Raw genomic sequence first — 10,964 nt, 5'->3', positions numbered from 1 at the left:
GTGTTTTGGGTCCTGCTTAGTCATTTATGACTACTGATAACTATTGTGTAATTGGTCATTAGTTCCTTTTGAGACAGAATGGCCATTTTTTTCTTAAATGAGAAATTATAGAAATAAATCAGTTAGAACAAAACTCACACCTGTTGGATCTATGCCCTGTAAAGTCAGCTTGGGAGGAAGAAGCTACACTATTTATTGGAGATATTTTATATAATAAACTGGATCCCTTTGGGTTATGATGTTTCTGAGGGTTTTTTTTTTTTCTTTAAAAAAGTGTTTGAGAATGCAAAGGAAAGATTGTGGGTGAGAAGGTAGTTTTACATTTGGAATTGGGAATCTGCAAATAGCTGTCCTTACAACACTGCATGAAACAATTGGGGTGCCAAGGTTTTTATAGGACCACATCTTAAAGAAGCAGATTTCTTAAAATCAATGATCACAGAGCACAAAGAAATCTCTCTCTCTCTCTCTCTCTCTCTCTCTCTCTCTCTCTGGGTTTTTAGGAAAAAGAAAGTAAAAACACAAATCAATTGGCTGGTTTCAACAGATTTCTGACCTACTGAGTTTACACGTTCTTTTTTAATCCTTAGATGTAAAATGGTTTATAAATCTCAAAACACACCTGGGAAAACTATATATGTGATTCAAATATAGAAGGAATATGAATTTACCAACTATACATAAATGTATTTTGAAAATTGTGTTTACTTCTATGCTTTCTTCGGTGGCATTTAAACCATTAAAATGTTGAGTCTCTAATCAAACCAGTTGTTAGTATATAAGCTGACTTTATTTCTTTTACGTCATATAAGAGGTCTGTGTTTGTTCTAAAAGTACCATCATAAGGCAGAGTAAATGATGCCTGCGAAAGCCTTGGAGTCTTCTTTGCAACACTTAGCAAAGCAAGAATTTGGTCACTGTATGTCTCCTCAGAAGATTAATTAGGGACAATTCCAATTCCAGAAAGATGTAATTTACAGCATAAAACTCCTTTATTTACACATAGGTTGCATAGGGTTGACAACTATGGCATATAAAGGAAAGTAGAAAATAGTTGTATTAAGTTATTTTGAGCTGAATTGAAATGTTAATATATTCCCACCCAGTTCCCTCTCTATGGATGGAATTATGATAATCATATCAAGAAGGAGAAAAATAGCTTTTCTCGAGAATTTTAAACTTTTTTTGTTAAGTACAAGTAGAAACTTATATTAAAAGACTAATTTTAATGCAAAACATATTTGGAACAGGTTTTAAGTGGACAAACATAAATGAGCTGACCTTTTCACTCTCCATACCTCGTTTTAACCTGCACACCACCAAAATCAAAGTCAATCACTTCACCACTTGTGGTGTCTTCTTTGGTTTGAATCAAGTTGACCACAGGTTTTTGAGAAGTTGTACTGCAAGGGAAGAATGGGGCTTGGTAATAACTGTAGAAATGACTCTACCTGCAAATACTTACATTAAAACTTCAGATTTGGGGGTAATAATATATCAAATATATAGTCATCCCTTCATATCCATGGGGGAATAGTCCCAGGACCTCTGTGGATATCAAAATCGGAGGATGTTCATGTCCCTTATATGTAATGGTGTGGTATTTGCATATAACCTATACACATCCTCCTGCATACTTTAAATCATCTCTAGATTACTTATAATATCGATTACAATGTAATGCCACGTAAATCGTTATTATAGTGTATTAAGGAATATTGACAAGAAAAGTCTGTACATGTTCAGTACAGTATAGATGCAATTATTTTTTTTCCTCTGAGTATTTTTTTTATCCCTGGCTGCTTGAATCTATTGTGGAACCCATGGATAGGGACGGCCAACTGTATTTTATGTCTGTCATGGCTCTCTTTTAAAAGGATCTGAAGTGGCTTCGTAGAGCCAAGCAGGTGTATCATAGGGAGAGTAAATAGGGGCTTTGGACACGGAATTTTGAGGCAACTGACACCAGGACTTGAAGCTGAGGCTTCTCAGACATCACAAGATATCTGTCCTTTCCAGACTGGGCACATTTCTGCCACACACGCACTTTTAGTCAATTCCAGGACTCTTCATTGGCACTTACTTTACTCAATTTTTAAGAAAGGATTATCTCCAAGTGAGAATGCCAGTCTTGATATTCAGATTCCCCGAAATAATTATGTTGAGCACATGGAAGGACAAAATTGGAATCAGAGATCAGATTACTGTAAGAATCCATCTGTCTGTCTACCTACTACTCTCCTATCAACCTACCATATAACTGGGCTTTATTAGAGCTAATGTAAGTATAATATATACCTTTTTGTACTGGGGAGCCATTTTTTAAAGTATAGGTTCCTTCCATGCAGAGAGACATTTTGTTCTAAATGGAAAAAACCTAAATTGGATACCATATTTCAAGAAGCATGCTTTATCAGCTCTGGAAAGATGTAACCAGTTAGCTTTTCAAGCAACTTGGGGTTGTAAAAGTAATGTAGCATCTGCTGAGTGTGACCAGCAGGACTGGATAGGTAGGCCTAGCTTTTTCTGATTTGAGGTTATATGTAATATTCGCTTCCTCTTACTCCCTTCTCTACTTTTCATACCAATGTGTTTCATAATTATAGTTGCCAATCCTAGAAGTTTCCTGCTGCTTGAGGCCCAGCTGGTAGCTTACTTTGCCATTTTGGTGCCTTCAATGACCAAGGACTAAATGGCCAGGCACCTCGTCAAATGGCAATACTGCAGGACCTATACAGCTAACATCTGTTACCAGAGACACTGGTGGCAGAATCCCTGGTCTCAGACAGTCTGTATCACATCTCCATAGAGCACCAGCCAGAGTTCTCTTTCTCTCATATTGCGCTGGAGGCTGAATCAGTGATGCTGGCCCTGAGATGACTGCCCTGTCATGACAAGAAGTGGGACTGCTGAGTGCAACCTTGACAGTCTACCAAGCTGACAAACTGTGACTTCAGTTTGATCTATTTTAAAGTCAAATCTGTTGGGGGAAATTATCCTTAATTAAGGATTTCTGTTTAAGTGACAAGTAGTTAGGATTGTTAATTTTTAAGGTAAACCAAAAGAGGAAAAGTTCACTCTTCTGGTCTGGAGGAGAGATGAAAGTCAGTTACTAAGCCAGGATCTAATTATTTATTTAATTTAAAAAGACCTGTGTACTGGGGCCCCTAAGGGCATTCCCAGTTTTGATAATTTGCTAGAAGGACTCACAGGACCCAATGTAGAGTTATACCCACAAGCTAAGATTTATTACAGTTAAAAAAAAATGAAGCAAAATCAGCAAAGGGAAAAGGCACATGGGTTGAAATCTGGAGGAAGCCAAGCAGCAACTGGAGCCACACAGGACACACTTAATTCCCCCATTAGAGAGGTGTGACAAGTGTGAAGCATTGTCTACCAAAGAAGTTCATTGGAGACTCAGCATCCTAGGTTTCTAGTGGGGGCTGGTCACATGGGTACCCTTTGTCTAGCACAATCAAAATTCCAGACTCCCAGGAGGAAAGCAAGTATTCAACATATACCATATTGTTTACACAGACTAGGTGCAATGAATCACACTTATCATTAAGAGGAAGTTTTATATCAGCGTAGAGGAACCGTTCACCAGCCAAATTCTCAGGCATAAGTCAAAGACAACCTTGCAAGCAAGCCATTCACAAGACAGTCTCAGGCCTGATTTTTAAATACTTTTCTGTATACCCTATATCATAGCCAACTGATTTTGTGTAACTAAAGCCCATTTAAATTAATGTGCAGTTTCCCCTCATGCTGTTGACACAAAACCAGTGTTTTTAGAAAACTTGTTTGTGGAGGGAAGAGTTGTGATTTAGGACATAGGAGCTCTATCTTTTGAGACTCCAGTGTTTTAGATGGGCCAGAGTTCTGGTTTTTGTTTTGTTTTCGAATGCATACATTTGGAAGCAGCGTAGCTTCCCCTTATAATACACTCTACTGGCCGTAACAAACCTGCTACCAACCCATGTCTACAATATTCCAACCTCTTTCAGGCCAAATGAGTAGGAGAAACTCACCAACTCATATTTGCTTTAAGAGATAAGCTAGTCTCAAAATTTCGCTCTCAATATCTATGCCACCTACCTGTTATTTATAAGTAACAGAAATAAAAATATAAGTTAATGCAGTTTTTGAAATACTGCAATTAAAACAATACTGCAATTTAAAAAGTTTAAAAAATAGTAAAAATGAAAGCTAAAAAATGATTGCAAAAAAGCAGGCAACAGAGGCTTTTAAAGAGATGTACTTAAAACAATAAAAATATAAATTAAAATGATAAAACATTTATAGAAATGGATACATCTTAGGGCTATAAGAAGATTGTATAGATTACTCACAGATTTGTAGCACCTAATACCTTGTTTGGCCTACAGTAATTGAATAATTAAAGTTACCCCCAAGGCTTGGCTTTTGCAAATCTACAGATGCGAAGCTGTCAATCTAAGTGGGATCATTCTGAGCTGGCAAAATGTCTTGCTCGTAGGTCTTGTCTGACCTATGACTGACTATTCTGCCTGAGGATTCTGATTCACAAGAGGAGTCCAGGGTAGTTCACCCTTGGGATTAGGCTAAATGGAAGGCCTGAGGGCATTTGTAACTTTCTCTGCACATGTATCACTCTTGCTTAGGAGTGTTTTAAACTTTTAATTATTTTTTATGTTTTATTTTTTAAAAACCAAGTCTTTAAAAATTTGTTCTTACCTTTTAAGTCACCTTCTTACATATTTTCCCATGCCATGAAAAGTCAATCCTTTCAGTAATCAGCTTGCTTTCCACCTTCTTCAGGAAGCCTTTCTCACTCTGGGTTTGGTAAAGTATAATTTTTTTTTTCTCTCACTGAGCTGTGACATCCTTAATTAGGGTTGTATGCCTTTTATTGCTGAAACCCACACAACTGAAACATAAGCATAGATTAGGCCTATTTAAAAATTCCACTGTGCTTTCCTTCACATTTTCTCTGAGTTCTTCAGAAATGGTTACACAGATTCATTTTCTTGAGTGGGGCTCTGGCCATTACATCTAGGGTTCTAACTGAAATCTGGGTTGGGAAAGCTTCCTTCGGGAGCAGAACTTTGAACAAGCTGCATTGGAAAAGATTAGGGGCAGTTTAATAAGCTACTCCCTCTGGTGGGGGACATTGCTGGTTAAGAAAAAATTGAGACAGCGGGAACAAAATGCAATATAAGAACTCATATTTACCCACGGATTGGAAAGTTGACTGTGGATTGATAGCCACTTAATCGGCAAAGTTGATTGAAAGGCTACTGTGGAGCAACAGATAGAAAGTGAAAACCATTGTGCTGAAGTTCACAGTTTTCTGAGGATCACAGAAAGGAAAAAAACCAGAGGAAATAGACAGTTATTGTTCAGTGGGTATAAAATCACAGTTATCTATAAGACGGATACATTCTAGATATCTGCTGTACAACCTAGCACCTATAGGTAGCAATACAGTGCTATGAACTTAAAAATTAGTTAAGAAGGTAGCTTTCACATTAAGTGTTCTTACCAAAATAAAAGCGTGCTTTCTTCACAAAGAAACCTTTGGAGATAATGGATATGTCGGTCACCTTGATTGTGGTGATGGTATCACAGGTATAGGCATCTGCCCAAAAACATTAAATCGTATATATTAAATATATGTAGTTTTATTGTACATCAGTCATTCCTCAATAAAGCTGTAGAAATCAATACAAATAGAAAGGGATAACATTTATGGTACTTCCAATGAAACACGAGATGTCAGTATTCTCCATGTATCTCTATAAATTCACTGAAATCCCAATAAAAATTCCAAAGAGTTTTCTGGAAAAAAAAAAATGGTACCTAGGCTCTATTCCAGACCAATTAAATCAGCACTTGGGCCATGGGCCAAAGATTTATTTTTAATTTATTTTTAAAGCTTCCCAAGAAATTCCTGATGCACAGTAGGGATAAGAACGACTACACAGGAAGAGGAGACTCAAACTGGTTTAGTTTTAGTTTTTCTTCTTTTTTTAAAAATCACCTTAAATATTTTCAAGTCATTTAAGGGTAGGGGAAGTGAAACATTTAACATTGTCTTTTTAGGATTTCCCCCTGCACCCCCATCCCTGGGGAATGTTAGACAATAAAATAAGATTTTTATTTCTTCAGGATACCTTTTAAAAATTGAGATTTAGGTTGAGAAATAATAGGCTAAATAGTCCTCCCTCGTCTATCAGTGAATATCCTGCTCAAGGGATAGCACTAGGAACTGTGGGAATACAAGGATGAGAAGGTGTCTTCTCCATGCCTTCATCCATATCTTCAAGGAGCTCACAGTCCACGTGGGGAAACCGCATAATCATGTATTCGCTGGTCTTGTCCGACCGTGAGTGAAACGCAACATTAACTAGCTTAGGCTACAAGACGCATGTGGAGCCCAATAAATGGTAGGTGCCTGGGCCTCAGGTACTGCTGGAACCAGGAGCTTCAAACTAGCAGGAACATCCTATCTCATGGACAACGCAGACGCCACCAGCGGCCACATCTCTACAACTTAGGCTTTAGTCACCGGGGGCCTTGGCCTGACTGTCAGCCCTGAACCCACGCCACTGGGAAGTGACTCATAATCACCTCTGGCCCTGTAAATTATGGCTGGGGTGGGGTGGGGAATTTGAATGGCTGAGCTCACGAAAGAACAGAGAACTGCCTTTGAAATCAAGTGGAAGATAATAGTTTTCTGACCCATGGGGTTCTAATTCAAAGAAAGGTATGTGACGAAGGGGTTTGCTGGGCAGACAAAACAAGTGCCTACCATACATGCAGCATAGCAAGACAGAGATATTCCAGGACAGCACTGGCAAACAGTATGGTACAGAAGTAATGACCAAATGAATGGCACAAAATACTGCATTTTCTTGCCCAAGAAAGAACCCTAAACCTTAGGAGTAGCTTTTACTCAGAGTTGGGTATGTGTACACACACTTTGACTTCTCACCACATGAGGGGTGTGGAGGTGATTAGGATGAATGAGGGGTGGTTAGCTCACAGAGAACCATTGCTATTCCACACTCCAACAAGGTGCAAGCCCAGGGAATTTAGTCTGGTTTGTGTTGTTTGAGGGCCATCTAAGCAGAGATGTCTGATAAGCAGTAGAAATGGGGTGATGATTGTAGCTCTGAAATTCTGTGGCAGGGGCTTCTAACACATATTTAGCCATTGCTTTCACTGAGGCTTGGAGGGTGCCTAGTATCCAGAGAGGGATTTCAAAACGTTCAAGGACTATAAAATAAAGGGATATGCTGAGAAAGGGGTTTCTGGAAACTGAGAGTGCCAATTTGCTCTGAAGCAGGGAGCAGGCACCCTATTTCTGAGACACAGGAAACAGAAGTAGTTTTGCCACCATCGATGATGTCAGTGAGGTAGAAACAGGATGGCTCCTGGTTTTCTTGTTTCTTAATCAATATAATTTAGACTTTACATGAAGAATTTCTTAGCTATTTCTTAGTTACGTGATCTTGTCAATGTTGCTTAACTAAGGATGACAATTGTGGCTAATTGTCTAAAAGTTTCCCCCCATCAGTGTTATATGTGAGAGAACACACACACACACACACACACACACACACACACACACGCCTTGAATATGAATTTGATGTCCTCACTTAAATTACCTGAAATAATTCCTAAATGCTTGAAAGCACAAAACCCTCTTCATCTAGTTCCAATCTCAATCAGACAAATATTTTAAAGCAGATTCAAAAAATAAACTATACTAAACTTCTTACTGGAAAAAAAGTCAATTCTGGACAGAAACCAAGCCAAAGTAATTTTAGCTCAAATTGGTTTTCCTGGAAAAACTGGAAACACAGCCCTGAAAAAAAATGTCTTGGCGACTTTACAAATCAACACTCAAAAACTAACAAGAGCAGCCTATATATCCTTTACTTCAATGATTCTCAAATGCTAGCATGGAAAGAATCTTGTTTAACAGAAAAGCTTGTTAAAATTCAGATTCTGGAACCTAGCCTGTAGATCTAAACAAGACCTGAGTTGCTTCAGTAGAGAAGATTTGAAGATCACAGCTTAATTAACTCAGAAAAAGACCAATGTAGAGATTTACAAATTAATAGGATAGAACAAAGAATTGTGTTTGGGGAACTATGTCCTAGCCCACTCCAATAGAACCATCTGTCTTAGTATTGTGGGACAACCTGGTACAAGGCCCAACTCCATCATTTCGTGTGTGACTTTCAGTAAATAGTTCACTGTCTTTGGGTCTCAATTTTCTTTCCAATAAAATGAGATCAGATGACGCCTTAGTCTGTTTGGAGTGCTATAGCAAAATACCATAAACTGCATAGCTTATAAGCAACAGATTTTTGTTTCTTACAGTCCTGGAGGCTGAGAAGTTTAAAACTAAGGCATTAGCAGATTTGGCATCTAGTGAGGATTGTGTGGTCCATAGACAGTACCTCCTAGCTGTGACCTCACATGACAGATGGGACTATCTAGCTCTCTGGAGTTAAAGCCACTAATCCATTAATGAAGGCTCTGCTCTCATGACTTAATCACCCCTCAAAGGTTCCCATCTCCTAATACCATCACCTTAGAGGTTAGGATGTCAACATAAATTTTTGAGGGACACAGGTATTCAGATACAATATCAACTGCTCTTAATCTTTTTGAGATTAAACTCATACAATGATTCAATCTTTTCTCCAGAAAAATGCACAAATACATATTTTTGCCACAAATTTGGGAGGGTAACAGCTCCCTTAAAATGCTTTCATGAACTTCATATGACAGGCAGTAGCTCTTGGAAGGGAAAAACGGGGTGATGGGGTTCATCTGAATCTGTGTTTCCTAAGCCCCCTGTCCAATTCACATTTGTCCTTGTTGAGGAGTCATATCGCTCTTTGTCCTCCACTCCTTGCCCTGGGTTGGGAATCGCCATTATCACCAATACATACAACACAGAGTAAGTGCTGGCCGCTCTGGGGTGCTCAAGGCTCCTCCAAGGTAGGTGACATGATCACCATTTTACAAATGAGAAAACTGAGGTCTATAAAAGCGAAATAGTTTGCCTCGGTCATATGACTGATAACAAGCAGAACCTGGGTATTTGATCTTGACCTATTAACTTCCATGGCAGGGTTTCTGGGTCTTGGCACTGTTGCCATTTTGACCTGGATAAGTCTGTATTGTGAGGGTGCTGTCCTGTGTCAACATCGTGAGATGCTTAGCAGCATCTTTGGCTTCTTTCCATTAGCACTCCTCACCCAAACTTTGACAACAAAAAGTGTTACTAGAAATTGCCAAATGTATGCTTGGGGGGAAAAAATCTTCCCCATTTGAGAGCCACTGCTCTATGGTATAGTCCCCTGATATCACTACCATAGTGAGCTGCTGCTGCTGAAGTGAAACTCGAAACTCTGAAGTCCGGTAGGGCAGGAGAAGGCCAAATATCATCATTCCAAGGTTTCATATACATCAGGCAAAGAATTTCAGGATGAAATAAACTCTGTTATTGCAGCTTCATGATTCTGTACATTCATAATTTCTAATAGCTCTACCGTTAGGGTTTCTTGTGATGGCGAATACTCACATGCAGCTGAATCACTCTCAACTCTGGGTATCAAACAGCATAAAGATGTAGTTCCATTGAAAAACATAGAGTTGAAACAGGCCCATAACAACACAATTCTCAGTTGGGTAATGTCTGAGAGACCACGATCTGAAGAAATTCAGCTGGGGTTAGAAATGGGATTTTAGACAGTCTTGGTGTTGTGCTTACTGAGGTTGCTCTGTGGCCTGGCAAAGAGGGGCAGGAGGCAACAAGAAATGAGCACTTTTTCACTGCTGCTACATACCCTTTGGCTTCCCAAAGCATGTGAGATAGCTGCTGTATCCTGTTCTGTGGATCATGAAATTCAGTACCAGGAAAGTCCACGTGGGATCCTGTCAGTATCAGGCATGGGATTCTATGATGTGTTTTCAACAAACACTCTGTTTAAAAGTAATCTTGTAGCATAAACCAGGAGGATGTAGTTTCATGAAGCTGTTTAAATATTTTAGAAAAACAAATAAATGCTCTGCTACATGATTCCACTAATGTTAGTTGTATCTCTTCAGAAAGATAATTGAGGTTGAAACCTTGATCCCACATATAAAGGTTCCTAAGGGATATACTTAGGCAGCTCATGATTAAATATTTACAACATGTCATGTACTGTAATCAGAAAGAGGGCCTTGCCCTTGACTAGCTTACCGCTTGGAGAGGGGATACTCAATGCCTGAGAAGTCAGACTATGGCAGTGATACACTCAGGTGCTTCGGGGCACACAGGCTAGGCAATATGGTCATCAGCTTTAGTCTGTTTTCTGTTGTTCCCAACAGAATAACTAAAACTGGATAATGTATAAAGAAGAGAAATTTCTTACAGTTATGGAGACTAAGTCCAAAGTCAAAGAGAGGCTGCATCTGGCAAGGTGGGGACTCTGCAGAATCCTGAGGTGATACAGGGCATCACATGGTGAAGGGGCTGAGCACGTTAGCTTAGGTCTCTCTTCCTCTTCTTATAAAGCCACTGATCCCCCTCCCATGATAATTCATTAATTCATTAACCCATTAATCCATAAATCCATGAATGGACTAATTCATTCACAAGGGCAGAGCCTTCATAACTCAATTGACTCTTAAAGGTCCCACCTCTCAATACTGCTTCTTTGGGGATTAACCTTCAACATGAATTTTGGAGGGACAAACATTGAAACCATAGCATTGGGATCAAGAAAGACTCCCTTTGTCGGTGAAGTCTAACCTCAGACCTGGAAGACGAGTAGTGCCTAGCTAGCAAAAGTGGGAGCATGTGTATAGGGGCAGAGAGGCAGCCAAGGGATTAGCATGATGTTGACAAAGATGCCTGGATGGGAAAGAGGAGAGACTGGAACACACACGCAGGGATGGCAAGTGGCTGCAGCAGG

This window comes from Saimiri boliviensis, chromosome 11 (genome assembly GCF_048565385.1).
Source record: "Saimiri boliviensis isolate mSaiBol1 chromosome 11, mSaiBol1.pri, whole genome shotgun sequence".
NCBI classification, from domain to species: domain Eukaryota; kingdom Metazoa; phylum Chordata; class Mammalia; order Primates; family Cebidae; genus Saimiri; species Saimiri boliviensis.
The sequence above is the reverse complement of the archived record's forward strand: the minus strand, read 5'-3'. Positions refer to the sequence as shown.